The sequence below is a fragment of the Oryctolagus cuniculus genome, chromosome 12, assembly GCF_051225735.1.
Source record: "Oryctolagus cuniculus isolate XC-2025 breed Fujian yellow rabbit chromosome 12, ASM5122573v1, whole genome shotgun sequence".
In the NCBI taxonomy this organism is placed as follows: domain Eukaryota; kingdom Metazoa; phylum Chordata; class Mammalia; order Lagomorpha; family Leporidae; genus Oryctolagus; species Oryctolagus cuniculus.
In genome coordinates this window covers 27334518-27349301 of record NC_142878.1, presented here as the reverse complement: position 1 = coordinate 27349301, position 14784 = coordinate 27334518, and the positions used below count along the sequence as shown (strand labels likewise).

General features: G+C 42.2%; 1 long non-coding RNA gene across 1 annotated transcript; it reads right to left on the bottom strand.

The window, feature by feature from the left end:
• Window positions 1–3304: 3304 nt before the first annotated feature.
• Window positions 3305–12722, bottom strand: LOC149122990 (uncharacterized). Its single transcript, XR_016218511.1, has 3 exons — window positions 11913–12722; window positions 4142–4399; window positions 3305–3768 (listed from the first exon to the last, which is right to left on the bottom strand). It is a non-coding gene; the product is annotated as an uncharacterized LOC149122990 (long non-coding RNA).
• Window positions 12723–14784: the final 2062 nt, after the last annotated feature.

Genomic DNA, 14784 nt, shown 5'->3' with positions numbered 1-14784 from the left:
TATACTATTAAGTTTATAAAATACTAATTCAGGAGTAGGCATTTAATGTAGCATTTAAGATGCCCTAATCCCACATCCCAGTGTCTTGGTTCAATTTCCCACTCCTGCTTCCTGCTAATGTACACCCTGGAGACGGTGGTGACAACTCAGGCAGCTGGATCCTCGCCACCCTTGTGGCAGAGCGAGACTGAGTCCCTAACTCCCAGCTTTAGCTTCAGCCTCAGCCACTGTGAGCATCTAAGAAATGAACCAGAGGACAGAAGCACACTTGCTTTCACTCAATGTCTTAATTATTTCAATTTTAACAAATAGTATTTTCTGACATCATTATATATTTGATAGCTTTACACTAGAATTTTTAAAATGTTCATAGAAATGCATATTAGAAAAATTTAAACAAAATTTCAAAATTTTTTTAAGATTTTTTTTCTTCTTTTTTTTTTTTTTTTTTGACAGGCAGAGTAGACAGTGAGAGAGACAGACAGAGAGAAAGGTCTTCCTTTGCCGTTGGTTCACCCTCCAATGGCTGCCGCGGCCAGCGCACTGTGCTGATCCAAAGCCGGGAGCCAGGTGCTTCTCCTGGTCTCCCATGGGGTGCAGGGCCCAAGCACTTGGGCCATCCTCCACTGCCTTCCCAGGCCACAGCAGAGAGCTGGCCTGGAAGAGGGACAACCAGGCCAGAATCCGGCGCCCCGACTGGGACTAGAACCAGGTGTGCCGGCGCTACAGGCGGAGGATTAGCCTATTGAGCCGCGGTGCCGGCAAAATTTCAAAATTTTTACACCGAAATAAATATCCTCTAATTCTTTTTTCCTACTTAATTTTTTAAGCATTAGAAACACTGCTTTAAAAACCCAAACCTGAATTTAAAAGATTGAATATGAATGATAACAAAACTGGCTTTGAGTAAACATCAGGACAGTAAGTACATGCACATTTCATGCTACCAAGTGAGTTCTATTTATCTGACAAATAAACAAAAAGACATGAACCAGCTCTTAGCCTAAAGCTACTCATTCTTTTAAACATGGTCATCACTGCAGAAAAACGACCAGTTGCTGGTTTTGCTCATATTACAATCTAGAAAGACAGATCGTAGGAAACATTGCCAAAACATTGGCTGGGAATACACTGACAATGACAAATCTGTAACACACCATCTGCAGCTCATACACAATATGTAACTTACATAAGCTTTGATCAACAGCAGCAAGTGCTTATCAGAAAAATCTATTTTGCCTTTTCAATTTTGGATTCTGTTAAGATGATTTACTGATTGAATTTTAGACCTCATGCATGAAGACTGAATATTATTAGCATTCTTGGAATATGAACGCATACTCTGAGACTCAATTCTTCACTGAATTTTAATTTTGAAGATGTTCTTTGTTTTCTTCATATTAATAATCAGAATTTTAATAATTTTTGTGTCCTCACAGAAATAGTACAGAGTTGTATTTCTAACTATATTTGTTTCATTTTTCCAAACTATAAAGTTACAATTCTATAACCACATTAGGATCATAATATACTACAGACAGATTTCCAATGTAAAGTAATCAAAAGTAACCTCATTGCTATCTTAACTACACAAAGAGTGGTTATGATAAAAAGATGTTTTCTAAACATATTCCTTTTCTCTCCTGGTGATGTTTTTTTCCCCAACTATGCAACCAGTCACCTAAATATACAAGCTCACTCTTAGCATATGAGGCTACTAATTGGGTTCTTGCTCAGAGACTGGAATATAAACAACTAGAGACCTCAAATCTACCCAAGTAACTATAAAATGGCAACTGCTCCAGAGGTCCAGCTCCCTGCTAATGTACTTGGGAAAGCTGCAGAAGATGGTCCCAGGGTATGGGCTCTTGTCACCTACTTGGAGACCCAGAACAAGCTCTTGGCTCCAGGCTTTGGAGCCAAGAGCTTTCCCAGCCCAGGCCATTACAGCTATCTGGGAGGAAATCAGGGGATGGGAGATCTCTTTCACACCCAGAAAGTTTTCCCTCCAGCAGCATTCCCGACAGGGCATCAGGAAAGAGAAAGAAGGCCCATGGCCAACGTCCATACCATTTCCGGTCAATGCCAACTGGGCTCTCGGTCCTTTGCTAAGATGCCCATCTAGGTGGGTCAAGTGTACTCTCTCCTTTATTTCTCTTCATTAAAATTTGCTGGCATGCTCATCACTAAAAATAAAAATATCAGGGGCTGATACTGTGGCACAGTGGCTAAGCCTTCACCTGCATCACCAGCATCCCATGTCAGTGCAAGTTGGAGCCCTGACTGTTCCACTTTCGAACCAGCTCTCTGCTATGGCCTGAGGAAGCAGCAGAAGATGGCCCTAGTACTGGATTGCTGTACCTTCGGGCAAGACCCGGAAGAAGCTCCTGGCCCCTGGCTTCGGATTGGCCCACCTGCTGCCATTGTGGCCATCTGGGGAGTGAATCTGTAGATGGAAGACCTTTCTCTGTCTCTCCCTCTCTCTGTAACTGTCTCCCAACTAAATAAATCTTAAAAACAAATGAAGAATATAATCTTCTAAAAAAAATAAAAAAATAAAATACCAGGAAAAGTATACAGAGAGAATGGGGTAAGTGGGGTACATCTTTAAAAAAATCTATTTTCATCTTTCTGAAAGACATGAAACTAAACCTCACCTTTTTATTTAGCTCTCTGCCCATAACACATATTCCTAGCATGTTTTATGAATGGAATAGGAGTTATTCTTAGAGATAATGTCCTTCCAGTTATGGTCAGTTTAACAAGACAATGGATGCAACTTTATAAGACCTAAATACAGAAATCAGCAAATAGCAGAATGAGTATGACAATACACTATGCATGGTATTTGTGCTTACTGTAAGGATGCTTAGCCTCTAATGTGAGATATTCACCATTGTGCAAATAGCTGTTTTGTATTTTATCAAAATCACTCCCACTACAAATTAACTCGTAACTTATATATATGAGAACTGAAATTTTGTGTAAGTAGGGATAGTTGTCAGTTCTGAGAAATTGAGCTAACAGTCCTTTAAGAGAAAAGATCCATCATAAAGGATATAAAGCAAAAATTAAAAAAAAAAAAAAAAACTTCAGAGCAAGACAAGATTTGCAACAATCATCCTGTTATCTGAACTAGCACTGAATAATTCTGGAAAGGCTGGGGTTAAGGTGAGATAATCGGTTTATAAAGAAAGTTCAAATCAAGGGCCAGTTTAGTATGAATTGGTAGATATAAAACAGACTGCAAATACATTTTATCTTATTTAATATAAAATCTACACAGTTTTTGAATAGTGAAATGTACAGATTTATTTCTAAAGAATCTGACAGTCCTTTTGTTTTGTGTTTCTTTTGCTAAGATTTATTTCGATTTTGTGACAACCGCCAGGCAGGTGCTGATACCAAAATATTGTACTGAGGGCAGATGCAGGTTGGCTGCCAAGAGGCTCTGGCAGTCACCGGCTCTCAGGGACTCCAATGTGAATAGCTGCACACACACCAAGTCACCGTCACAAGAGCACCCGAAGCCAGTTGTGGCACCACAGTCGCGAGTCTCGTTATAACCATGAGAAAAGTCAGTTTGAAGAAAACGAGAAAAAAAATGGCCAATATCACACCACCCCCACCCCACCCCCTCCCAGGTCCCAAACAGTGGCATGGCGAGACACTATCCTCTTGGGAGCAGAGTCAAGTGAATCCCGGTGCAAAGCAGACTGAGAAAACGCAGCTGGGCTGAGTCTGCTGGTTCCTCCCCCAGGGCCTTACCTGTGGAATAAATATTTGGAGCTTCTATAGCCAGGTGGCTTCCACCGGCCCTTCCCCTCCCACCAGCACAAAGTAAAGCTCCAGTGCTATAGAGCAGCCAGGAAAGGGGGCTTAGGAGCAGCTCCTACAGCTCAATGCCTGGCCTAATGCACAAAGACCTAGCCCCCGATGTCCCCCACCACCCTCCACCATCCAGCCTTGCTCCCAGACTAAGCCTCCACAATTCCTGCCGTCAAGTGGATTAGCTGCACTCCAGGAGATCAAATTAACTGGTGTTTCTCACTGCCAGGCTTCAGTAGGCCCAGAGGGGAACCCCAAAACTTTACAGAGCCCAGGGACTACAGGACCTAGCAGTGCCCAGCCTAGGGCCAACCTGAACAGCCAGTGAGCTGCCTTTATCATCTTCCTCCAATCTTGAGCAGATAGTAAGGAGTCCATGACTGTGTTTTGAAAATCAGCGCTCCCAAGCCCAGTGCTTCCAAGATCCTAATGTTTTCCTTCCCCAGGCCAATGCCCACGGATGGAATCTCTGGACTTGCCCCAACATCAGGCAGAGACCTGCACAAGGTGAAGTAGGCTTGCTTTGCTTGCAGCCTTGCAGACCTCGTGAGTCAAGTTGCTCTTGAAGAACCTGTGGGTCAAGAATGCAAATGCAAAAGAAAATAAATACCTATCAACGGGGCTGGTGCTATGGCATACTGGGTAATAGCTGCTGCCTGCAGTGCCAGCATCCCATACAGGTGCCAGTTCGAGTCCCGGCTCGAGTCCTGGCTGCTCCATTTCTGATCCAGTTCTCTGCTATGGTCTGGGAAAGCAGTAGAAGATGGCCCAAGTCCTTGGGCCTCTGCACCCACATGGGAGACCCAGAAAAAACTCCTGGCTCCTGGCTTCATATTGGCACAGCTCTGGCCATTGCAGCCAACTGGGGAGTGAACCAGGCACTCTCCCTCTCAAATAAATAAAATGAATCTCTAAAAAGGAAAGGAAAACAAGAACAGATCAAACCTGAAATTGGTAGACAGAAATTTAAAACTTCAGAGCACAAGTAAATGACAAAGGGACTAAGGAAAAAAAAAAGAAAGAAAAGAACAAAGAGAAGAAAATGAAATGAAAATGAATACTTGTGGGGAGCAACTCGGACTAGACTAAGTTACTGGAATTAAGACTTATTCTATGCATCTGCTCTCCCACAATATGGTGCTGGGAGAGGAGTAAACAGCTTCTACATAGCTGCCTCTCACCAACTTGACAAGCTGCAGGACCTGCTCCTGATTGGAGGAGAGCAGCGTACTCGGCGTGTGGGTAGCAGAGTTGGGATTGGTGGAAGAGGACTATAAAGGAGGAGAGAGACAACATGCACCAGGAACATCTAAGGGGAACATCTATCTGAAGGAACACCTGTGAAGCCCCTGAGAGAGCCGGCCGGCGGTGTGCCGCTCCCCCGCGGAAGTGGGGAAAGTGGCAGGGGGGCCCGCCCCTCCACGGAGGTGGAGGGATGGCAGCCAACCCGGGAAGAACCAGCAGCAAACCCAGGGAGGGCTGAGCAGACAAAAGAACAGCGCAGGGTCCTGTGTCGTTCCTCCGCGAAGAGGGGGAGTGACAAATACTGATTATTAGAAAAAGATAAAAAATTGGTAAACAGACTAACCAAAAAAAATTCAAATCCATAGAATCATGATTAAAAATGGAGATGTTACCACTGACAACACATAAGTACAAAGTATTGTTTGAGAAGCAGACAAATTCATGGAGATATACACCTGACCTATATTAGATCATGAGGAAATAGAAAAGCTAAAAAGATATGTAATGAGTAGCAAGACTAAATCATCATTTGAATAAATCTCCCATTAAGGAAAAGCCCAAAATCAGATGGCTTCATTTCTGAATTATACCAAACATTAATGCATAATTATAAGGGCCAGTGCTGTGGCTTAGCCACCAGTAAAGCCACCATGTGCAGCACATACATCCCACATGGGTGCCAGTTTAAGACCTGGCTGCTCCACTTCCGATCCGGCTCTCTGTTATGGCCTGGGAAAGCAGTGGAAGACAGCCCAAGTTCTTGGACCCCTGCACACACATGAGAGAGAAGAAGCTCCTGGCTCCTGGCTTTGGATCAGCAAAGCTCTGGCCACTGTGGTCATTTAGAGAGTGAACCAGGGGATGGAAGACCTCTCTCTAACTCTTTCAAATAAATAAATCGTTAAAAAAATAAAGCATAATTATCACCAATTCTTTTTAGATGCTTTCAAAAAGTAGAAGAGGACGGAATTCTTACAAATTCATTCAATGAAGTAAACATTACCTTGATACCAAGACCAGGCAACAACACAAACAAAAAAACAAACAAACAAACAAAAAACTGCATGCCAGTGTCCCTGATGAACATACAAGCAATAATCCTCAACAACAAAACCCTGGCAAATTAAATCTAACAGCACATTAAAAAGATCATTACCATAATCATGTGAGATTCATCCCAGGAATGCACATGCAGATCAATTAATAGAATATATCACATCAGCAGAATGAAGGACAAAGATCATGATTACCTCAATAAACATAGAAAATGAAGTTATCAAATTCAGCATCCCTTCATAATAAAAACTCTGCCCTGGAGATTCCTCAGAAAGCTGAAATTAGGTCTACCAAAGGACCCAGCAATCCTCCTCCTGGGAATTTACCCAAAGAAAAGAAATCCACATATCAAAGAATTATCTGTATTCCCATGCTTAATGTAGCTCAAGTCACAATTGATAAGATATGAAATCAACCCAGATGTCCATCAACCAATGACTGGATAAAGAAAATGGGCTATCTATACAATATGGAATATTACTCAGCCATAAAAAAGACTGAAATCCTGTCTTTTGCAAAACAGATGCAACTGAGAGCCATAATACTCAGTGAAAAAAAGCCAGTCCCAAACAGATACCAAATCTTTCCCTAATAGTGTTAACTAATAAGGTATATAAAACATAATATATATTAGCAAAATTGACATTTTGACAATGTGTTATTGTTTATAGTCCTCATCTCTACTGTTGTGGTACATTGTCTGTTTTTTCTTATTTTTTGTTGAATTCTTTACATAGTGGAAGGTTAATCTTATGATTATAAACTGAAAGTATGTCATTGTAAAAATTAAAAGACTAAGGAAGGAGGGAGGAGGGAGGGTGCAAACGTGGGTGGGGGGGGGAGGGGAGGGGAGGACGTATCACCATGCTCCTAAATCTGTATATATGAAATACATGAAATTTGTTCACCTTATATAAAATATTGCTTAAAAATATTGACATGATGCATGTATATATACACACACACATAGTTTTCAGAGACGGAGGGAAACAGGGCGATAGAGGTGGGGACGTGGGGAAAGGCAGGCTGAGCAAAGAAACTCTTCAAGGGCCAGCGTCAAGGTACACTGGGTTAATTCACTGCCTGCAAAGCCAGAACCCCATATTAGAGATCGACTTTGCACTCTAACTGCTCCACTTCCAATGCAGCACCCTGCTAATGTGCCCAAGAACAAACCGGAAATGGCCCAAGTACTTGGGCCCCTGCCACCCATGTCAGAGTCCCATACTCCTGGTTTCTGGATTCAGACAGGCCCAGCATCAGATGTTGTAGCCATTTGAGGGGTGAACAAGTGGATGGATGATTTCTTTCTCTCTTCTCTCTCTCCCTCTCCCTTTTAGCTGAAAGCTCTCTCTTGAGGATCCAGAACAAGACAGTGATGCCCACTTTCACCACTTGTATTCAACATAGTACTGGAGGTCCTAGCTAGAGAAAATAGGCATCCAAATTGAAATGCGGAAAGCCAAACCATCAATGCTTACAGATGACACGATATTATATATAGAAAACCCCAAGACTCCACCAGAAAGCTGTTAGAATAAATAAAATCAGATTTACAGGATACAAAGGCAATGCACAAAACCACTAGTGTTGTTATATACCAATAGTGAATTAACTGAAAAGGAATTTAAGAAAATAATAACATTCCCAATAGATACAAAAAGTAAAATATCTGGATAGAAATTTAGTCAAAGAGGTGAAAGATGTCTATAGTTGAAACTACAAAGAACTGATAAAAAGAAACTGAAGATGACACCAAGAAGTGAAAAGACATCCTATGTTTATGCTTAGGAAGAATCAGTATCATTAAAATGCACATACTAACCCCCAAAACTTACAGATTCAGTGCAATCCCTCTCAAAATTTCAAAAGTGACATTTTTCACAGAATTAGGAAAGACACAGCTGACTTTTATATGGAATCACAAAAGGACCCCAAATTGCCAAACCAATCTTGAGCAAAAAGAAAGTAAGAAGCATTGTGCTATCTGATTTAAAATAGGTTACAAAGCTACAATAATTAAAACAGCATGGTATTTGCTTAAAAAACAGATCTTTAGAGAAATACAACAAAATAGGGATTCTAGAAATATATGCAACTACAGCCAATTCATCTTTGCAGAGAAATAAAACCTGACCCTTATCTCTCACTTGTATAAAAATCATCTCAAAATAGATTGAAGACTAATGGTGAGACCTGAAACACTTCAGGATATTGGGATGAACAAGGATTTTCTGGGTAAGACCCCAAAAGTACAGGAAATAAAAGCAAAAAGACAAATAGGACTTCAAACTAAACCTCTTGTGCCCAGCAAAGAAAACCAACAGAACAACCTAAAGCATGGGAGAAGATATTTGTAAGCTATGCATTTGACAAGCAATTAATATCCAGGAAAAAAAATAAAAATTAAAAAGTGTGAAACAAATCAATAGGCATTCCTCAAAAGAAGATACACAAATGGCCAATAGGTACATTAAAAGTTCTCAACATCATGAATCTTCAGGGAAATACAAATCAAAACCACAATGAGCAATCACCCTACACTAATAAGATTGGCTGTTATCCAAAAGACCAGAAGTAAGAAGTGATGATGAGGACATGGGGAAAAGGGAACCCCTGTTCACCAGTGGTGGAAATGTAAATTAGTACACACATGTTGGACAACAGTATGGAGCCTAGTCCAAGAACTAATGATAGAGGCCAGCATTGTGCACAGTGTGCTAAGAGGCTATGCACACTGCTGGCATCACATATGGGCGTGAATTCCAGCTCCGGCTGCTCCACTTCTGATCAAGCTCCCTGCTAATGAACCGGATAAAGTAGCAGCATGTTGCCCAAGTACTTGGGCCCCTGTCACCCGCATGAGAGACTGGATGGAGTTCCTGGCTCTGGCTTTGGCCTAGCTTACCCCTAGCCATTGGAACCATCTGGAGAAAGAACCAGCAGATGGAAGATCTTCCTCTCTCTTTCTCACTCTGTCTCTCCCTCACTGTCATGCTGCCTTTCAAATAAAGCTCCAGAGAAAACTAAAAACTCTGACAGGATCTAACAATCCCACTTCTAAGCATACATACAAGAGGAATGGAATCCACCTGCTGAGGAGACATCCACACTCTGATATTTACTGCAGCACTCTTCACAATACATGGTCAGGACATGCAAACAACCCAAGCAGCCATCAGCCGACAAGTGCATAAAGGAAGTGCAGTACATGTACACAAAAGCAGACTTCTAAGCCACAAAAAAGATGAAACAGTGTCGCTTGCAACAACGTGGATGGACCTGGAGACCATCCTGTCAAGCAAAATCAGCCAAACACAGAGGGACAAATATCAAATGACTTCAATCCTATGTGGACTCTACCAAAAAATCTGATTTCATAGAAGTCAAAAATGCAGTTGTGGTTGCCAGAGACTGGGGAGGGAAGTGGGGCAGGTGGTACTGGGAAAAGTTGACTGACAGGCAGCAGGTTATAGCTAGATAGGACCAAGAAGATCTGGGCTTCCAATGCATAACGAGCTGAAGACATTGCTGATTTACAACATCCCCTATTTAAAAAAAAAAAAAAAAAAAACAAGAAAGCTTTTTTGTATTTTTCACTATAAAAATGTCAGATACTTGAAAGTATAAATACAAAAAACTGCACATCACACCAGCATAAATGTACTGAAACATCACAATGTACCCCATCAATATGCCTAACTTTTATGGTTGTTAATTCTTTTACTAAAAAAACAAAAATAGAATATTATATTTATTATTTACTAAATGCCCTTTGTCCCTAAACCATGGCATTATCTTGTTAGTGCTTGGTAAGTTTTATAACCTTTTGCAAAGGTATACTGAAAATAATAAACTATCTTAGAAGACGAGTGTTTATTCAGATGAGAAAGGTTCTCTACTAGGGTAATTCAGTTCTCCTGAGTTCCTAAGAGATTTCTACCAGAAAATTCAAAAGGGCTCTCCCTCCTCTGAAACTTGCAGTGTGCAAAGACATAAAATTTAAAATAACTGAGAGCTGGACAAATGTGAAGTTCTGAAGTCCAGACCAAAAAAAAAAAAATCACTGATGGTCTAGATTATTAGGTAAACCCCACAATTTCATTTCTTTTAAAATGTTTTCCCTGATCTTCTGAACTTGTTCTAGAGATGTCTGGCTTTGGTAGTTACCTCAGTACTTTGACAAGATCAAGAGCTCCAAAAAGACATTCGATAGGAATTAAATAGGTTTCTTTCCCTTAGGAAAAAAGAAAAACACAGTTTCTCTCTGCTCCAGCCTTTCCCCTTTTCTCCTTCCCCCATCCCAATCACGTTGCAGTACATCCTACCAATTGTGCTTCTTACATTTTAAAGAGACAATCAGACACAGAATTCTCATCTGCTGCTTCATCCCCTGAATGCCCATCACTCCCTCCTCCCAGCTGGGGCAGAAGCTGAGAGCTTAGAATGAAATTCAGGTCTCACAGGTGTGTTAGAAACCTAATTATCTGTGCCATACCCACTGCTTCCCAGATCAGTATTCGCAGCAGAGTGAAACTGAAAATCTCATGTCAAACCCAGGTCCTCCAGTATGGGATGGGGCATCTCAAGAACCAGGGCAAATGTCCGCCTCATTTGTCTATCCTTTTATTTTGCACAGTATCGAATATCAGTCACATGATAACAGCACTTTAAACTCAATAAAATACAGAATAAATCATATTTTATAATCTTGGGATATTAGTGTGTTTAGGAAGAAATTACATTAAATAAAACCTTGAGATTCTTAGGTGATTATGTACTGGGAAATGTTGATCTCTATCTTCAGCTTCTTAACACTGTCTCTAAAATATACCCTCTACACAAACAAGTGAGAAATCTCTGGGCTCTGCCCTAGCATTTGCTTTGTATGCAGTGCATTTTACGGAAGCACCTGTTCATATAGATAACTGATGTCAAACGTGGATGCCAGCCCAAAAGACAGCAAGTTCTGTGTGGGGTGCCAAGCAGGAACAGGGCCTGCACGCAGTAGGGAAGTCCCCCACAGCCCCTGTAATCAGGCCCTGAGGGCCACACTTGCAGCAGCTGCTTAGACCTCCTACGTGGCTTCTCACCCTGCTTACTGTGGAAGAGATGCACATGTATAAAAACAAACCCTGAGGTAACACCCGTCTACAGCCCTAAATTAAAATGAGTCTTCTAGTCTATATTCATTACATGGCAATTAAGGAGCCCACTTGAATGAGCATTGTCCTATGTAAATAATTTGGAGTATGGCAATTATCACAAGTGTGCATATCCAAGAGGCTTTGTCTGTCTTCCATTGTTGCCAATTCCACAATGAGGGGATGTTTCTGAGTCTACAAACAGCCTGCATGAGAAGAACTGGTCAGAACCTCAGGAAGTATTTCCTGTTAAAATGCATAGCGAAATTCAGAGCAAATTCAGAAATAAAGTGGAAAACAAACAAACATAAAAAAAAAACCCTTAATGTTAATCTGGGAGAGCCATAAACATTTATAAAATAAAAATCATTTCAGACTAAATTTTGTCCCCAAATAAACACCACTGACCCTTTGAAAACTAATACTATGAAAAAGCAACTCAAGGTAACCACAACTCATCTGTAATAATGGCTTCAAACACAACTAACTCCAGGGCTCGCGATCTGAAAGATTAGGGGTTACATTATTTCATCCAGTTCTCCCAAGAAGCCAGTAAAATAGTGTATTAGCTTTCCATTGCTGATGTAACAAATTACCACAAGCTCGGTGGCTTAAGCCAATAAAAATGTAGCACCTTACCGTTCTGGAAGTCAGCCACCCAAGATGGGTCTTGAAGTGGGTAATTCAGTGTCAGCAGGGCCGTCCACCATTGGAAGACTCTGGGGTGCGGAGGGTGGGGAATCCTTGTTCCTTGCTGCCCACATTTCCTGGTTTGCAGCCCCTTCTCCATCTCCAAAGGCACAAATGGAGAATCAAGCCACACTGAAGCACCCTTGTGATTGCACTGGGTCTTCCTGGATAGGCCGGGAACACCTCTTTCCTGCAAGTCAGCAGATCAACTGCCGTGATCCCAGCCTCAGCTTTCATTTACCCTGATCAGGGAACGTTAAGGACGCACAGGCTCAGGCAGTGAAAAGCAGACGGACATCCCTGAAGGCTGATAATTCTGAGTCCCCCAAATAGGGATGATTAGACCCATGAATACATGAGAGCAATGAGCCTTAAAGAAGCTGAATTATTTGCCTAAATGTACAGATCTAAAATGCTGAAATATCTGAGGTGTTTCTACTCATTCTTCCCAATATCTTCTTTATGCTTCATAGTCATGCTCAGACTAACTGAAGGAGGGTTTAATAACAGGCTTATTTAAGAAGTGCGAGCCGGTATGGGCAGATTCTCAGGGTATGACTGGGGGAGTCATAGCAAGGCTCTGTTAGCACCCTGAAGGAGCAACAGCAGGGAGATCATCACCAGAATTCTAAGACAGAACAAGAAAGACGCCTGCAGGGAGTGGCAAGAGGCTTGACCTTCTGTTGAGGAAAACAGTCAGCCAGTGGCAACCCCGCCAGCCGGGGCTGGGGACCCCTGACCTGGCCCTTCCCCTCTGCCCTTCCTTCTCTATCTATGCAAGCTCTCCACATTAAAACACCTGCCCACAACCTGGGGTCATTGATGAGTCCCAGCAGGTCAGCCTTGGCTGACAGTAGAGCAGAACAAAGCAGAGAGAGGCACTGAAGGGACAGCCAAGGACACCTGAGCATTTCTTTTGCTGTCGCTAATCCATTGATTGACATTAATAGGCATCACTAATTTGTGGGCTCTACTAAAAAGAATACCCTCAACATTTAATTCTTACCAAGAAAATGGTGTGGAAGCAGGCAGAGCCTGCTTTTTTTTTTTTTTTTTTTTTCCTGCCTAGATGTTACCCCTTCTGAAAATATCTACTTATTTACCAGCTCTTACAGAATTGGTTTTTTGTGTTTTTTGTTTTGTTTTGTTTTGCCTTTTTTTTTTTTTTTTTTTTTTTTGGACAGGCAGAGTTATACAGTGAGAGAGAAAGAGAGAAAGGTCTTTATTCCATTGGTGCACCCTCCAAATGGCTGCTATGGTCAGCGTGCTGCGCCAATCCAATCCAAAGCCAGGAGCCAGGTACTTCCTCCTGGTCTCCCATGCAGGTGCCAGGCCCAAGCACTTGGGCCAGCCTCCACTGACTTCCCAGGCCACAGCAGAGAGCTGGACTGGAAGAGGAGCAACCGGGACAGAATCCGGCGCCCCAACCAGGACTAGAACCCGGAGTGCTGGCGCCACAAGATTAGCCTAGTAAGCCACCGCGCTGGCTGGAATTGGTTTTAAGATTTTGGATGCCTGGACTCACCAGGAATGATCTCTGAGAGTTTGTTGGCTGCATTTGGAAGAGGTCTTTGCAGGTGTAGACATGTGTCAAAGGTTAAAAGGATTCATCGTGAATCTGATACTTCAATATTAATATAAAATATCAAAAACAATTTTATAAAGACAACAGACTTCTTTTTTTCCCTTTCCTAGACACATTTTGAGATGTTTGGAAGGACCAGAGCTACTCAACGGCTTTTTGAGGGACTGCTAAAGTGGATCTCTGCTGTGGTTTGGATATGCGTAGAGTGAGTCCCCAAGGTTTCATGTGTTTCAGTTTATTGCCTGTTGTGAGGCAGTGAAAGGGTGGAAATGTGAGGCTGGTTTTTACAGGTGGGGCCTTTGAGAGGTGATTAGGATCAGAAACGGTCATTGGGGTGGACTCTCCACGGTTGAATCCGCGTGGCGTTGTAGGAATAGGAAAGGAGACCCGCAGGAGAAAAACGGAGAGCAGAACGCACAGCGCTGCCCCTGTTCTTTGCCCGGTGCCACTCAGGACTCTGCCAGAGAGAAGACCAGCCCAGAGGGCCCACTGGCCCTGCCCCTGCCCAGCCTCCACTTCGACCCTGCAGCTCTACCAGCCAGAATAGTCCTTGTTTCTTTGAAACTTGCTCTTTCTGGGGTATTGTATGTTTAGCCACAGAAAACCACCCAAGGCAGTCTCCCATACCTGTTTTCCTGTCCTCCTTACCATACCTTTATTTTAGCCTTTTTTTTTTTCAGTTATTCCTTTCATTGGATTCAATAAGAAAGTTTCTTTGAACAATATCCTTAACCATACTGGCAGTATCCCTTTCCAGTGTAGCTTTCCACATGCATGCTGGGCACTTACCCTTCAAAACACACAAACCCACATCTGTCTACTGGATTTTTGAATTCTTTGACCTCTTTCCAAAGTCAAAACACAACCTAGCTTTGACTAAGACTGTCAGCTTCAAAGGCACTTTGGTGTACATAAAAGGGAGATTTCAGGAGCTTTGTTTTCCTCAATTCTTCTAACTCTGTGATCACTAATACAGAGAGGGAGCTAATGAAATTAAGATGAACAAAGTCAAGAAAGGAAATACGAGTGAAGGAGGGAGGCTGGGTCATTTGTTTCGTGTCATGTCCACGGCAGGCAAACCTAAGAGGAAAGATTATACTAAGTTGTGCAAACAGGTAGCAAAGAGGAGATGTGGATCTCAGGTGAACCTGCAAGCTAGAAGTCATCTTAGAAAGAAGTCACTGGGAAAACTTATTCTGAGTTCCGTGAGCTACACTGCCATGGCTATGGAAAGAC